General features: G+C 39.2%; 2 pseudogenes across 1 annotated transcript; one reads left to right on the top strand and one right to left on the bottom strand.

Annotated features, from left to right (window-relative positions):
* Window positions 1-564: 564 nt before the first annotated feature.
* LOC148740918 (fibroblast growth factor receptor 4-like) lies at window positions 565-15,695 on the bottom strand (annotated as a pseudogene). The gene is made up of 15 exons (XR_015999213.1): window positions 15,539-15,695; window positions 13,234-13,557; window positions 12,059-12,355; window positions 9,731-9,748; window positions 7,824-8,120; window positions 7,342-7,499; window positions 6,304-6,760; window positions 5,940-6,047; window positions 4,479-4,660; window positions 4,134-4,256; window positions 3,657-3,727; window positions 3,127-3,167; window positions 2,713-2,812; window positions 2,225-2,324; window positions 565-1,831 (listed from the first exon to the last, which is right to left on the bottom strand). The product of XR_015999213.1 is annotated as a fibroblast growth factor receptor 4-like (transcript).
* On the top strand, window positions 9,926-10,751 carry LOC148740919 (uncharacterized; annotated as a pseudogene).
* Window positions 15,696-17,941: the final 2,246 nt, after the last annotated feature.

Below are 17,941 nucleotides of genomic sequence, written 5' to 3'. Positions count from 1 at the left end.
GGACAGAACCAGTATTTCGGTAACCATCAACCCATACCGTCAAATCTTGGACCGAAACTTTGGTTTCTAGACTCTTAAAGATATTTAGGACTCGGTAGAGCGCCTCAACAGCTTTCAGCGACGGCTTAGTTTGAACCCGTTCAAACTAAGCCGAAAAGGTTGTGTTACTAAGATAAAAGATCAAAACTCATTGCATTTGGACACCAAAGAAAACGTTGATGGGTTCAGTTTCAGAAAATTTAACTTATGGTATTTAACTTAACTTATGTATTTGATCAAAATTCAACAAGAATTGAAAAAAATTGAGAAGTCACAAACGGCAGTGCAATTCACGTACAAAACATTTTATCTATTTTATTGAAAAGGACATAAAACATCAACATGAAACAATTATGTTTCTTTTGTTTGTCGCAATAATGGCCCATCCTCTTGTAGTGATTGATGATTTTCGTAGTGATTGATGCTTTTTCTTGCGTAGTGATGAGGCTGAGCAAGCCTTTCCCAGAGGACATGTTAATGATTTGACTAATTAACTTGTGAGTTGCCTCTCATTATAAGCGCTTCGGTGCAAGTGTCTCTTCGTCCTCGGGAAAGTATGGGGACCTTGGCAACGTGAGCCGGTGACTAGTTTGCTGGGGTCTCGCACTCACAATTAGTGCCAGACCCTCGGCAAACCTCTTCCTGTAAATAAACTTAAACACTTGCCAACCGCAAATAAAGTCGAGTTTTATTGTTATTCTGGCTGTGATATGATCAAATGGTTTTTCATTTTTTTTTTCCCCTTAGCTTCATCTACGTGTTGATATAATAACCATTACTTGGGAAAGTTTTGAGAGTAATATATTTGTTACCATGTTACATGCTGAAGATTATTTCTTTCTTCTGTCAAGCTTCACACACTTCTCTCGTAAGTGGTTGTGTTTCCTCGCTTCTGACTCTCTGTAGCTCTGATTTGAAGACAAGGTTTCATTTGCAAGTCATGGTCTTTCAAAAGTTCTATTTTTTATTTAATAAATAAAGAAGCATGGACTGTACTCTCTTCTGTTATAAAGCACGCAGGAAGCGGCTTGAGCAGGATAGAAGTGTAGTTTTCGTGCGAGCGAAGAAAATTATTAAGGAGGAGTTGCTAAAAAGCCAGGCTAGATGAGTGCTTAGATTTTTCTTAGCAAAGCCAATCCACTCTAAGCCAGTCTATTTACGTGATAGCAATTTTTTTTCTTAACCAATTCAGCATCGAAAGTAAGACAGGAGGGACCGTCTATCCTTTACTGCGATTTGCACTATCTATTGTGAAGAAAACGTGTGAAACTTTCACTTAAAAGGAAACAAATTGAATCTAATTCTTTTGAGCGTGGTCGGCACCTTGGTCAAATACGATTAGTGGTCCCAATCGCAAACAGCACTTAACAATTTATCAGAATCTGTCAGAAACTGTAAAGATTACAGAAACTTTGTAAGACCTTCAAGGAGTTTTTTTATGTAATAGAGTACAGTGTGATTAGTTAGTTTTACTGTAATTACTATTCTGTTAATTCTACTTCTACTTTTAATTGCATATTGCGTAATTTGTGAATAACTTAATTTGATTTATTTTAATTGTAATTGATGTATTTTAACAGGGAAGAGCCATCTAATAAATCTGTTAATAAACCATTATTGTTATTGTTATTATTATTATTATACGTTAGGCCTTATAGCTATATGCATGCACGTATTCAATATATCGCGATTTTCTTCCTATTACTAATCAAATAAAATGAGGGTTTTGCTCTAGCATCAGGGCGTCATCAAGCCTCTCCATCGTTTCCTCTGTGATATTCATATATGTCCTCTGAAATAAATCGTTGGAATTAAGAGTCAGCCATTAATAATTCCGTCACAAAAAAAATTAATAAGGAGAGAAACAATGGCCTTACATGAATCAAACAAAAGTAATGAATGAAGTTAGGAACAAGCACAAGAAGGAAGAGTTCTACAGATGTCGACAGAAGGACGGAAAGACAAACAAGCGGATGGATGACTGTGTTTCCGAAAGGATGAGTGTATTCATGGCGGGAGATGGAAATTTACCAGAAGGACTGACAGGGTGACAGAGGCGTTCACGAAAGGGTATATTGAATCATCGATCAAAAAAAATTGAAGGAAGAAGAGGACAGATAAGGTTTTAAGAAAGGCGATACTGAAGGGAAGAAATGGAAATCTTGTAAATACAACCATTAATTACCTTCACTTCTCGCAAAAAGTTCTTCAGCTGTTGGGCGATCTGTGAAAAGGCTGGTCTCATCATAGGATTTTCTTTCCAACAAGAACTCATTAGCTCATATCTAAAAATTTAATGCAGTATTAGTTAACGTTTTCTTGAAGCTGACAATGTCAACATCTGGATCGACCGTATCAAACGTGGAAAGAGGTACAAAGGGGGATTTTGAACTCATGACAATGATCATTGGAAAGATCACTGATTTGCTGAGTGTGACATTTGATATGCAAACAATTTTTAAATCATGACGACTCATTCCATGCATCGTTTCGATTTTCAACGAGAGGAAGTGTGTGTTAGAGGATCTTGCAAGACTTGCCTCGAAGAGTAAAACGCTTTTCAATTATTTTTAAAATACGGCAAGTTAACTTTTCATTGTTTGAAGTCTTCTACAAAATTATCAATCATTCAATTCATTTTCTATCGGCATTATGCAATACTTTAAAGCTTACAGTTCTTCCGAGCACTGATCGGGACGAGGCATCCGGTATCCTGTAGCCAGTCGACTCGCCAAGGCAATTGGTGATGAGATGTCAGGGTATGGCAACTCACCTGTTTGGTTGAAAGAAGATCATCATGATTTAAATAATTCGATTGTAGAGACAAGGATCTAAGACAATGAGTATCTCAGCAGAAACTTTAAGGAAACAATACAAATACAAAATTAAGCGCAGCTCGGGGACAAAAATAATGTAGTTTCATTTCGTCTGACTGGTAATACGCATTTTTTTAAATGAAGATGCTCGTGTCTATATAGTTTGCTTAACAGGGGAGCCTTCCTAACTTTGGGCTGCTTTATGGATTGGAAGGCGAGTACATGACTTCCAGTTCATAGGGTGTGGCACATAATATCACACGACACTTACCGTAAGTGGCAATTTCCCATAAGATAATACCAAATGACCACCTGCAAATAAGCATCAATGCTTTAATAACTTTAATGAGTTAGGAGAAGAAGCTGATGATCTTCTGGTAAGGAGGATTAGCACTGACTTGATTAAAGATCAAGTCTCGTAGTATTCTTTAAGGTTCAATGAATATTTGCATCGCTTAAGACTTCGCTGAGTCTTTCCTGTCGGACCTGGCCTCTGATGTAAATTTCAATCCACCCATATGAACATAAGATTGTCCATTTAAAAGAAGAAATTACTTAAGTCATGCTAGTTTTTCATAGTGTGTCCATAAATTCAAATAGGTAAACATACACCATGCATGTACATGGAGACGAGTGAATAACGTAAAATGAAGCCCAGATGTAACCATAGTAATGCTTTGAGGAATATAGCAGAGCCGGCGGGCAGATGACGTTTTTGTAGATCCTTTCTGCTGACCAACACCTGCGGCTGTAAGTCAAGAGACGGCTATCTGACAGTATTAAAATACAAAATGAACTTACACATCACTCATGGATGTAAAATGCAGATCTCGCAGAGATTCTAAAGACGACCATCTCCACGGAACCTTGCCCTGTTGAAAAGACAGATTCATGTGAGCAAGGTCCTGTTTGTAGTAGAGTCAAGGCCCTTTCAGAATGGGAAGAGGCTGACTCATGCAACGGAATGATGCATTCAGTACGTTTATGCGATTTCTTTTTCAACGTTAAGATATGTAACATTTTCTAATTATTTTTCATTACCAGTAAAATCCAAGGGGGTGGTTATCCTGACCGTTATTATAGTTATCATCATTATTGTTGTCATTATTATCAGCACAAATATTAACCATAATTAATTAAGTAAACGTAATACCCAGCTCTTTGGGAGGGAATTAATTCAATGTGTTCGATAATACTATGGAAGATCATCAATTAAAATGCATTTCAGTTTGTTGATTTTTTGCTAGGTCGTTGAAACTGATTGCAAAGCGTACTTACGTTGGAGGTTATGGTGTATATACCAGCATCAGATATGTCTCTGGCCAATCCAAAATCTCCAACTTTAGTCACCAAGTTGGCATCAACTAAAATATTCCTCGCTGCCAGATCGCGATGAACGAACTGTGAGAGAAGACAATTTATAAATCTTTAGCTTAGCAGACACTCACGAATGACTAAGTAGTGGCTTATGCCAAAGTGCAAAAGAACCCCAACGTGTCCTTCATAACCTCGAGCTGCCAGCGTTATATTTAGAGCTGTTTATAATCACTTGAGAGCAGTCATCTGTTATGGCAGGTAAACAAAGTTACCTTAACATTTCTACGCACTGTCAACGGGTTTTACCTTTCTCTCCTCTAAGTGCTGCATTCCAGCGGCAATCTGGAATGCAATTGTAACCAGCTGCCGGTCATTAAGCTTACAGCAGACGTTATGATAATTGTTGTTTTCCCCTGGAGCCCTCTTGGCCTTTAAAATATTTTCCAGACTGCCACCATGAATCAATTCAGTGACCACAAGAACGTTTCCTAGTGAAAGAAGAGCAAACACCAGCATAAAAGTTAAGAAGAGAAAGTAATTGAACAATATTTACCCCTGGAGTTGATCAAAAGGTGATTTCGTCGGTAAAAATAAGTTAAGTTAGTGCCAAAAAAACGAAGAAACAAATTCCATATGAATCCCCCAGAACTTAGCCTAGCATCAAATGGTTTCCGATCAAGAAGCACAGATTTTTGGCATAACACACACATACATACATACGTATATGAGAACGATCCTTCGCAGTAAAGCACTATTTGAGCAATAGTGAAAATCAGACCTGAAAAAAATTTCAGGCCTGTACGGGATTCGAACCACTGACCTCTGCGATACTAGTGCAGCGCTCTACCAATTGAGCTAACAAGCCAACTGGGAGCAGGCCATCAAATTAATTCGATATAAACCCGTAGATGATAAATCAAACAACAACAAACATATGAAAACATATGTGTGAACTGCGGTTATGAGACGTATATGAGAACGATCCTTCGCAGTAAAGCACTATAGTGCTTTACTGCGAAGGATCGTTCTCATATACGTCTCATAACCGCAGTTCACACATATGTTTTCATATGTTTGTTGTTGTTTGACATACATACATACATACATACATACATACGTACATACATACATTAGTTGACCACTCCCCATGGTGGCTTTTCAGGGCCAATTCCCACCCATTCCTAACAAGGTTGAGATTGGAAGTCAGCAGTATCAGGCGCCTCTGGCAGCCGCTTCAGTCCATGTAACGATCTCACCTTATAACCCACCCATCCCACCCCAGGGGAGGACATCCATCACACAGTAAACTCGTGCTTGGGAAATTAATGTCTCCTACCCCTAACCCTGCGGGAGACGAGACCGCCATTTATTCGTCCCTATCCGATAAGACTAGAATATCTAAGCATTTCGTGATAGAAAGGTGGCATAGGTAGCATATTCTTCTCAATTATTTTGAGACCTTAAGTGTTGGTCCGGCCGGGGCTCGAACCCTCGACCTCCCGCACAGCAGTCCAGTGCTCTATCCATTGAGCTAACCCTCAAGGGATAGAGCATAGGACTGTTTTGCGGGAGGTACTAATGGAGCACTAAGATAGAGTGGATAAAACACTAAGTTTAGAATGGATAGAGCACTAAGTCTACTAGTTTTTCTTTAATCTTAATATCAACACAAGCACCGTTCAAACTGATCTTACACTTGGATAAAACGTTACCTTATTGGTGAACCTGCCTATCTCTAATACGTTACATGGTCGAAAAGTGACTTACCTTCCTCTATCCGCGTACCAATCAAAGTGACAATATTAGGATGTTTCCCAGCAAGCTTCAAGGTCCTTATCTCATTAAGCAGGGTTTCTTTGGCAATGGCACTAAGGTCTACAGTGGCACAGAGAAAAAAGCAAGGAGACCTCCTAAATTGCTTGGCTATTGTAAAATAAATGATATGGAAAACAAAGCGAGGCGGCAAAGAGCGTTCAGAAGAGAGAGAAGCAGACTTAATGGGTGTTTTCGGCAAAGGGAAAAATGACGAAAAAGTAAGATGGCGCAAAGTTTCCAGGACGAAAAATCAATTCAGTGGTAAACCACTGCACTTAGGAATTAATAATTTGACATTTTGATGTCGTGTACATACCTTTTAGCTTTTTAACAGCTACATCTGTCATGTTTCCGTCTTTCCCACCATAGCGACCTTTGTAGACGATTCCAAACTCGCCTTCTCCGAGTATTTCATCGAATACTTCAAGATTTTCCAAGTTTTCGCATCCTTCTTCGGTCTCTTGAGACGATATCGGTCGCTGATCGTCGACAACCAGGTCAACACATTTATCAGTTGTGAAAATGTCAGTACCAAACCTCTCACCCGAAACTAACTTATCTTGATCTCTTTCTTCTATACCTTGCATCGAATCATCCTGCTCGCTTCCGTCTGGAAGCCCTCTTTCCCTTACTCCATCCCCCATTAACGGGCGCCTTTCCTCAGGGTTCTTGATGGTCTGGGTATTGGGCGACCAGTCATTTTCAAGGTCCTCTATCCCGTTTGGCAAGTGCTTGCCTTTGTCTAAATACACCTCTGTCGCACGTTTTCTGTCCTGTCATTGAATTATAATTGAAGACAAAAGGTAATTATGATAATGCATTTTTCCTTACGATGACCCTCAAATTTGACAAATTGAAGGTATGTAAGTAAGAAATACAGCCCTTTTTCAGGCTGAACAGCTCCATAAACTCAGTGAAAATGCATGGTCGAGCACGGGTCCCTGAATCCTTCTTTATAAGTTGTTTTTAAGACCAAAGTGGAGGAAAGGATAATTTGGAGGAGAAAAGAACAAGTAGGGACAGAAATGGGCGTTTTACTTAGCCTTACTCTAAGCCTTAGCCGAACTAACGACAATCATTGTAAACAACCTCACTTATGCTGGCACACGAAGGAATGTTAGGATTGACCAGCCATGAACCAGTTTCCACGGAAGGTACGTTTTTCGCGTGTCATCTATCTTTGTTAATTTGTGAGGCGAGATACAGAGATTAGAAAAACTTTGCAAAGTTTTGATCATTGTTATTATCACTATTTTTATTATTACTATTATTATTATTATTATTATTAGCATTACTGTTATCAAACTCTTTTCCTTTCTTTATGGACGGGAATGTCGTGTGAAGTATTATTTACCTTTTTATCACGATTTCTACGCCGAATCCACACAAACCCAATGACTAAACAAATAAGTAAAGCTACCAAAGTGCATGATACAGCGATTGTAGTAGTGTGAGATGCTGAATTTTCTGGCTTTCCATTCTCGGAGGCTGCGGGAGTAAGTGCTGGACTAACTATGAAAAAAATAGAAGTTCCTCTCGAGTCCATAGTCTTAGATTTAAGCGGTGAAATAAGAACAGTACTGATAACAATAACAAAAAAACAATATAAGAATGATAATAAAGGTAAAGTTGTAGCGGTATAGTGTAATAAGTCAGAATTATGACTTTAGAAAGACTGAAATTAAATGAAGACAAAGCAGAGGACTAGGGAAGAAATGCAGAGGAGATAGAGGCATTTTGATTCTAAACCTTTGAGATTTTGGTCCAAAAGTCAATTCCTTGCATTAACCTTCGTTAAGATCTTTACTTTTGCCTCTTTTTCCAAAAACATCTCACCTTTGCTTAATACAGCTACTCCTGATTGACTTCTCCCAAAGCTGTTATTTGCAATACACTGATACTTGCCATAATCTTCCATCTCTACTCCCGTTATAAAAAGCTGGCTGCGATTCGTTCGGTTGTCTTGAATAACACTTGCTTTGGAGTTGGACTGTAAAGGATATGAAGCATTGTCCTTTCTCCAAAGGATTGTTGGCCTCGGGAAGCCCCTAGCAGTGCAGCTTAAGGTAGCGTTGGAACCGATCGAGACGCTTTGGTTCTCTGGACCTTTAATAATCTCAGGTTTTTCGGCCACTGCAAGATAACAACGAAACATTAGTTGATAATAGTAATATGAAATTTAAGATGAAAAAAAAAAGACTAAGAAGCAGAAGATAGAAGATGAAATAGGATTTTTAATCACGGCCCTCGCAGTTTTTCTCTAGAAGTCAATTCCTTGCATTAACTGCCTCTAAATTCCTCGATTTTTTTTCTTTTATCAAAAAATATCTGGACAAGAGACTTTTTTAAGACTAGTGACACGCGTCACGCAATTCAGTATGTTAAGTAATCATCAGATTTCAGTCTTGTTACATAATCTTCGGGTTTCTTGACAGTTTAAAAAAAAGAGTAAGCACACGGTTGAAAGTAAAGCAGGTTCTTAGTTCGAGTGGAGAAGTAGTGTAACCGTTGTTGTTAAGGGGAAATTTTCACTTTAAAGCGGAGCTCAAATCGTGTGATTTGTTTACCGTATTTCATCGTAGCTACATTTTTTGGCGACCACGATGGGAGCAATCTAAAAAGCTAAATGTTTGCTGCGTTGTGATAGATCATCTTGCCGCTCCAAATGTACGAGGCGCAAAATCCTGACACCGATAATGCTCTGGGAATCAAACAGACAAACAAACAGGACGATGAGCCAAAACTGGATGAAGAGAAAGCATTTATCAAGCTGAAACGACAAAGGCGCTTACGAAAATCCGAGATGACCAAAATTCGCCACCACACTGGAGAAGCGTTGCATCACACCAAAGGATGCATTTCCCGTGGAGAAAGATATTGAGCAGCTTTGGTCGCCTCTGGAAGACACGCTAGATATTCTGGACGCGCTGTGTATTGTTTATTTGGATTGTGGACCAATCCAAAGAGCCAGTAAAATCTAAAAATGGCGAGATTAAGGCAGCTTGCTCGGCAGCATACTTGAAGCCATCCGAGGGCTTGGAGTTTCAGAGCCAGAATACGAAGATGTGAGCGGACAGCGGCGCGGACAGTTCGGCGGACAGCGGCGGCAACTGCAGGCCTACATGGATCAGCTGGAGAAAATGTCGTAACTGAGAAATAATGACGTTCAAGGATTTGAAAAATTTTCAGACTTGTTCAGAATAACTGTGGTTAAACTTAAGGCCGAGGGGCGCAATGGAGAACTAGGAGAAGGAACGTTGCATAGTTTATTGGTGAAGAAACTCGCAGAAGCTCAGATGCAAGGATACCGCCGTTGGCTAGCGGAAAAGGGCCAGGAGCGATCTGTTATAAGCTTAAAGGATTGGCTCAAAGACGAGGTGCAAATTCGAGTCGAAGCAATGGAGATGGCTCATGGCTTGGCTGTAACAGAGAGAGCAGACGAATGGCAACCTTCAAACAGAAATTCCAAAAGACACAAGTCCCGAAACTTTCAAGTAGGATCAGAATGGTTAAACCGAACCCGGAGACCGCCTGGCTCAGGCAAATTTTATCGCAAGCCACCTTGTATGTGTTGCGACTCCCTGCATCATGGGGTATGGGCATGCACAGTATTCCTTCAAAAGAGTTACGAAGATCGATTGCAGCTGGCGAGGGACAAACGATTATGTTTCCGGTGCTTGTCTGGTGATCACCAGGGAAAAACCTGTAGGAAGTCGCAAACATGCCAAATTGATGGTTGCCGCGGAAATCATCACCGTCTTCTACACCAAAGCTTGCCCGTCGTAGACAACCAGCGGAGAGTGTACAGCCAGTCGCAGAAAGTAACAGTTATCCCTCACTTGCTTCAGGGGAAGGGACAGCCAATTTTGCACCATTGCCCGAGGGAGAGGACAGTCCCATCTCGCGAGCTATGACAACTCAAAACTCAAGACGCTTAAATGAAGCTTACTCTTAGCGTACTATTCCAGTATGGGTTAAGGCACAAGGTAGAAAGATTAAAGTAAATGCAATCCTAGACGATGCCTCAAATGATTCGTTTTTGAATGAAAGAGTGGCTGGAGCTCTTGGGCTTATGGAGTCCTATCAAACCGTGAAAGTCCATGTGTTGAACAACTCCTAAGAGATATTCCAAACCATGCCGTTGAGGATAGAGATCGAAAGTGTTAATGGCCAGTTTAAAAGGGAGATCGAAGCGAAGACTTTCCCCTGCAGTGTGACCGGAAACTACCAAGTTGAAAATTGGGGAGCAAGCAGAAACAAGTGACCTCACCTTGCCCAGTGTGATTTTGCGTCACCAGCGAAGGATGGCTTGGTGGACTTGCTGACAGGTGTTGATAACGCCGATTTACATTATTCTTTCGTTGATATCCGTGGAAAGGTGGGTGAACCGGTGGCTCGTTTGGGTCCACTTGGGTGGACTTGCATTGGACCTCCGGATGGTAGAGTGAAGTCTGGAACAAGAACACACGCCATCCGAACACTGTTTACCCGGGACGTTGGGCTGACTAGTGTAACCAGAGGCTGTTGTGAATCGGATCAATCCCTTAAGCGGTTCTGGGAGATTGAGAGTTATGGGACTGAACTACGTGATCGAATGGTGTGCTCCGAAGAAGAGAAAGTGGCCTTAGAGAAAGTCAGCCGCTCTGTCTGCTATAACAATGGAAGATACAATGTTGCCGTGCCATGGAAAAAACAGAGGCCCTCAGCTGCCCAACAATCACCAAATAACAGAATCCCGTCTTCTGAGCACCGAGAAAAATCTGAAGAAGAAAGATTTTGTTGGAAAGGAGTAACAGAAGACTATTGAAACGTATTTGAAGAAAGGGTACCTTCGTAAAGTCCCAGAAACCGAAACTCGACCCCCTGAAATTTGGTACCTACTGCACTTCCCGATTGTCAAGATGAGCAAGTCCACAACCAAAGTGAGGATTGTCTTTGATTGTTCTGCAAGGTTCAATGAACTCTCTTTAAACGATGTCATTCCTGCTGGGCCAAAGCTTCAGATATTGATGAGATAGAATAAATATATGAAGTTCATATATTTTGAACTGCGGTATTAGATACGTATGATGCACGATCCTCGCAGTAGATAGCACTATCTATGCAATAGCGAAAATCAGACCTGAAAAAAATCAGGCCTGTACGGGACTCGAACCACTGACCACTGCGATACTAGTGCAGCGCTCTACCAATTGAGCTAACAAGCCAACTGGGAGTAGGCCGTTAAGTTGATTCGTAATAAACCCGTGAAAGTGATAAATGAGATAGAATAAATATTTGAAGTTCATATATTTTGAACTGCGGTATTAGATACGTATGATGCACGATCCTCGCAGTAGATAGCGCTATCTATGCAATAGCGAAAATCAGACCTGAAAAAAATCAGGCCTGTACGGGACTCGAACCACTGACCACTGCGATACTAGTGCAGCGCTCTACCAATTGAGCTAACAAGCCAACTGGGAGTAGGCCGTTAAGTTGATTCGTAATAAACCCGTGAAAGTGATAAATGAGATAGAATAAATATATGAAGTTCATATATTTTGAACTACGATATTAGATACGTATGATGCACGATCCTCACAGTAGATAGCGCTATTTATGCTAATACCTCGATTCAAAATATATGAACTTCATATATTTATTCTATCTCATTTATCACTTTCACGGGTTTATTACGAATCAACTTAACGGCCTGCTCCCAGTTGGCTTGTTAGCTCAATTGGACCCCTGCAAGATAACAACGTATACTAGTTGATGATATAATTTGGATATATCAACAAAATTGAAATGGTAAATTGGCCACCGTAATGATTACAAAAGCTGACGTTTCGAGCGTTAGCCCTTCGTCGGAGCGAATGAACAGTTTCTTTCGAAACTATCAGCCTTTACTAGTTGATGATAGCAATATGATGGAAATTAAGGTAAAAAAAAGGAAGCAGAAGAAGCAAGAAGAAGATGCAACAGGATATTCAAATCAAAGCCCATACGATTTTTCTCTAGAAGTCAAGTCATTGCAGCAGTCGCCTTTAAAATTCTTAATTTTTTCCTTTTATCAGAAAATATCTAACCTATTTTTAAGAAAGCCACTCCTGATTGGTTTCTTCCACAGCTATTATTTGCAATACACTGATATTTGCCATTATCTTTCATCTCTACTCTCGTTATGAAAACCTGTCTGCGATTTGTTCGGTTGTCTTGAATAACACTTGCTCTGGAGTTGGACTGTAAAGGATATGAAGCATTGTCCTTTATCCAAAGGATCGTTGGCCTCGGGAAGCCCCTAGCAGTGCAGCTAAAGGTAGCATTGGAACCGATCGAGACACTTTGGTTCTCAGGACCTTCAATAATCTCAGGTTTTTGGGCCACTGCAAGATAACAACGAAAGTTTAGTTCATAATAGAACTATGATGAACATCAAGGTAAAAAAGTAAAAGACGAAGAAGCAGAAGAAGAAGGAAGAAGTTAAGAAGACGCAACAGGATTTTCAAATCAAGGTTCTCATGATAATTCCTTGCAGTAACCGTCTTTTTAAAAGATCCTTATATTTTCCCTTTTATCAAAAAAAATCTAACCTATGTTTAAGAAAGCCACTCCTGATTGCTTTCTTTCGAAGATATTATTTGCAATGCACTGATATTTTCCCTCATTTTCCATCTCTACTCCTATAATCAACAGCATTTGCCAGCCATTCGGACTCTTCGTCTTAAGAAAAATGATTTAAATTGTTCACAATTTTTTTTATAACTTCAATCCAGTTCGTCGCTCACGCGATGCGAGAAAACCTGTCTAACCGGTTCTCTGAAGTCTGGAGTGCAAATACCGCGTGATATTTGCACTCGTCTTGGGCGTAATTTGTACTCTACGGAGTGTAGTTGGATAATAATGTCCTTTATCCAATGGATGGTTGCTCCCCGAAGACCTTTAGCAGTGCAGCTAAAAGTAGCAACGGAAGCGATCAATACGCTTTGGTTCGTTAGACCTTCAACGATCTCAGGTATCTAGGCATCTGCAAATAGATATAAAAATGATATATTTGGATGCATGTGACCCTATGAGTTGTCTCATTTGCGGCCGTTCCTTTGGATGTCGGGGGCTAAGCCTTGTTTGACATCCGAAAGAATCGCCTGAAAGAGGACTACACTTTAAGGGGAATTTGATGACGAGAAGGCTGAGGAAGCGCAGCCGCGCGACAACCACCTTCGCCTTATTCTTATATTATGTGAGGTATGATAAGGTTGCTTACCTATCGTTATTGATTTCCTTGTGCAGTGTTTTAAGTAACCATTGCCAGCTTGGCATATGTAGATGCCAAATTCGTCAACAGTCAAATTTTTAAGCAAATATGGGCAGCTTAATTTAGGTTTATGAGCATGTACGTTTGAGTGCTGTTTGCATTTAGCTCCAACGCGTCTATTCTCTGGATCGTACCACTCGATATAATCGACCCATCTATCCAGATAATCTTCGTCTGTCTTTCTGGGCTGTGCTGTACAAGTCAGGGTTATGTTGGCACCAATGGGTAAGCAGATGTTTCCTGAACTTGAAGAGATGTTGACAACGGGTCTAACTGTGTTAGAGAGATTGATATTATATAATAATAAAAAAGCCATAATACATTTCTCTCTCCCTCTAGCCTATCTAACAGAGATAAAAATTATAAATAAATCTATCCTATATCCACGTATGTGTGTATACTATACACATGTATACTATTATAATAAATAGATACACAGCCATTTTCAAAAACGTCTCAATTTGAAAACGTATATTAAGAAAGTGTACCTATTTTTTTCTCATCAAAAAGATGATGCACTATACTTGTATATTTCACATCAAAGAAAAAATACCTTTTTTGTCAGGTGTGATGACCACTACATTACCAGGACAACCATGCTGGCAACACGGCAATCGAAGGTGTGATTTAAGAGATCGGAGATGTAGTGTCTCGGGAAACTTAATTTTCAAGCTGACAGGGTAGGGGAAGCCTATAACCTCATATGAAACCCAACTAAGGATCTATTAAAGATACACGACGAAGTCAACTTAGTGGATGGCAAAGGAGGATCCAATTACGGATACAGGCTAATTTCAATTAAACAAATTCTGTATAGCCGACTAGTAACAGGGGGACGTGGATTTAATTCCCGCACAGGGCAAATTTTCTTTTCAAACATTTATTCTATTTAAGTATGATTACTTGGGGTGTACAGGGTCAGGTTTTCCCTCGTATACAGAATATATATACAGAATATATATATATATATATATATATATATATATATACTAAAGTGTGACTTGATTTTCGTAGAACAGTGCTCAATACATAGAAGTAGAGCGAAGTATATATTGTGGGAGGAAAAAGACAAGTAAACTACAAGTTCATCCCTACAAGCCTGTTTCGTGGTCGCCCACTCATCAGGGGATTTAATGAGAATAAACTTTACCATCGCTTATATACAATATAATTTGCATGATCTAACTAGTCTAATTTATGCAGCGCGAAATTGACAGTTTAGTTGTTGCGTAGGAGGGCTTTGCTTCTGTGGCGGCATGAAGACACGAGTTCATTCATACTATTAACACTAAACAAACGTAATGAACTCGTGTCTTCGTGCCGCCACTGAAGCAAAGCCCTCCTATGCAACAACTAAACTGTCAATTTCGCGCTGCATAAATTAGACTAGTTAGATCATGCAAATTATATTATATATAAGCAATGGTAAAGTTTATTCTCATTAAATCCCCTGATGAGTGGGCGACCTCGAAACAGGCTTGTAGGGATGAACTTGTAGTTTACTTGTCTTTTTCCTCCGACAATATATATATGTATGTACTACATACATGTATCCTACTATAATAAATAGATACACACCCGTTCTAAAAGACTTCTCAATTTGAAAACATGTATTAAGAAAATGTACCTTTTCTTTTCTCACTAAAAAAAGTGATGCAAGATGCTTGTATATTTCACATCAAAGGAACAACACCTTTTTGTTATTTTGATAGCAGCTATTTTACTTTCCTTTTTAAAATTTCCCCTATAATTTGTGGAGGCAAAAAAAGGGGTAATTTGTTGCTTTCTGGACTGGAAGAGATGTGCACAACGGGTCTTACAGGGCAAGAGAAATTGATAATAAATGATTATAATAGAAAAATTAATAATACGCAATCTTTTTCTACCCAATCTAGCGATCCCAGAGATAAATCTATCTTATGATGCAAAGTCAGCGTAGTTTATATACTCTTGGCCCCGTTTTGATGAAGCTTTTTATTGTTTATTTCTAATTTGAATTCTACACCTGAACAAGGGCGAAGCCGGAAACGTTGTGTACAAACGCTGAATCATTTGAAACTGTATCTTCTTCGTTTCTTCTCTACTCTTGCGAAACATTTTGAAGAAGATACCTGCATCCACTGCATCCTCTTTCTTAGAGCTGTTTGTATGATAGCCATTTTATTCTTACTGTACATATACATATTCATGCATATACATACAAGAAAAGCATTCGCATCTGCTTCTTCTTTGACAAGGACATTTAACTACTTACTTTCTAAACTGGGATTGCACGTTTCACCTCTGACAAATGGAAGATTCCACAAAGCGCCGGTAACAGTCAATAGTACTAAACACGTCAAAGCTCCTTGAAGGCAAAAGTAACCCAACATCATGTCACTTTGACAAATTTGTTGCGTGGATGTTTGGAATGACCTGTAGATGGGATTGTTTATTTAAAATACGTTCTTTTCCAAGAAGAAGGTTACTAAAGCAATAAGTCGAATTAGGGCATTATGAAGTTGTTGTATCTAAATTTACACACTCAGGCAGTTACGAAAAGAAAAATGGAAAAGTGAGTCACAAATCTGGCGATTTTGCGTAAAGCCTTCTAAAAGGTTGCATTTAGCATTTAATTGCATTTAATCTCATTAAAAATGTTCTCTTTCATTTATCTCCAAACTTTTGTATTCTACCGAATACATGTGGTTATAATTTCGTCTCTCAATTACTCAGTAACTTATTAGCTTGAGCCTTTGTTTAGCTCCTTTATTGAAATCGCCAACAAAGACAAACAAAATCTAAAGTGAACAGCGACGAGGTTGTTCGCAACCTTAATATAATTTTTGATAATTTACTTTTTCGGTGAAATTTATACATTATAGAAGGAGTTCGAGGAAGATTCACTGCATGCATATTCATTAATTTGGAGGCGAATGAATATTGAACTCGTCTAATTCAAAGAACTTTACGAAAAAGGATTTAGTTCTTATCGTTTATAAATGTGAAACAAAACCTTTAAATCAAACAACAAACATATGAAATACATATATATGAACTGCGGTTATGAAACGTATATATGCACGATCCTTCGCAGTAAAGCACTATTTAAGCAATAGTGAAAATCTTATCAATAAAGATTTAGAAATGCAAAGACTAGCAAAAACTAACGATAAAAACCGACGTTTCGGTGTCATCATGACGCCATTGTCAAGGAGAAATAAAAAATGAAGTTTGTGGCAAGGTGTAACACTAAATTAGCATAAATATGTTACGAGCTAATTAAACAAGTACTTTTGCGCGAATCGAATCGAATCAATATCCATTGTTCGTATCAAGAATTGTTGGTACGCAGCCCACACAGACGCCCAAAGAACCAATATCCATTGTTCGTGTGGTCATACCTTTCAAAGATCAGGAATCAGCAAATTATGTTAAGAAAGAGCTCAAGAATCTTAGCATGAAGGTGCAGACAACTGTCCAGCCAGTATTTGTTAGCCGCAAAGTTGGCCAAGATCTTAAAGTACGAGAAATCAAGCCACAGATTGTCAACCAACAACGCGTCGTTTATCAATTTCAATGTGACCTGTGTGATGCGGGTTATGTGGGCTATACACGCGGACACTTACACACACGCGTGGATGGACATAAACAAAAGGCATCTTCAATATATAAACACTACCACGAACGGCACAGCGAAGTCCCGAAAGACCTACTGAAACGTTTTAGCACTCTGAAAAAGTGTAGTAACAAGTTCGATTGTTTGGTGAACGAAATGCTTTTCATCAGAGACTTAAAACCCACTCTGAACGTGCAAAGCGATTCAATTCGCGCAAAAGTATTTGTTTAATTAGCTCGTAACATATTTATGCTAATTTAGTGTTACACCTTGCACAAACTTCATTTTTTATTTCTCCTTGACAATGGCGTCATGATGACACCGAAACGTCGGTTTTTATCGTTAGTTTTTGCTAGTCTTTGCATAGTGAAAATCAGACCTAAAAAAAATTCAGGCCTGTACGGGATTCGAACCACTGACCTCTGCGATACTAGTACAGCGCTCTACCAATTGAGCTAACAAGCCAACTGGGAGCAGGCCATCAAATTAATTCGACATAAACGCGTAGATGATAAATCAAACAACAAACATATGAAATACATATATATGAACTGCGGTTATGAAACGTATATGTGCACGATCCTTCGCAGTAAAGCACTATTTAAGCAATAGTGAAAATCAGACCTGAAAAAAATTCAGGCCTGTACGGGATTCGAACCACTGACCTCTGCGATACTAGTGCAGCGCTCTACCAATTGAGCTAACAAGCCAACTGGGAGCAGGCCATCAAATTAATTCGACATAAACCCGTAGATGATAAATCAAACAACAAACGTATGAAATACATATATATGAACTGCGGTTAAAACCTTTAAATATTTGTTAAATTAAGAATACCCGCCAGTCTTTGAAACTCGAAGATTCCACTGTCAATAAATTGAGATTAAGACGACGGCAGCGATGGCGGTTAACTTCAGAGTGTTTATGAGTTTGTTATTCTAAAAGCGAAATGTTTCATGACCTCACCAGTTTCTATCCACCATATGCGTTCTCCCAGCGAGATTAAACAGTCATTGTTCTATATTTTCCAAATAGTTTATCGATAGCAAGGAAATCAAA

Source organism: Stylophora pistillata, chromosome 1 (genome assembly GCF_964205215.1).
Source record: "Stylophora pistillata chromosome 1, jaStyPist1.2, whole genome shotgun sequence".
Taxonomy (NCBI): Eukaryota; Metazoa; Cnidaria; class Anthozoa; order Scleractinia; family Pocilloporidae; genus Stylophora; species Stylophora pistillata.
This window is presented reverse-complemented; position numbering and strand designations above follow the sequence as displayed.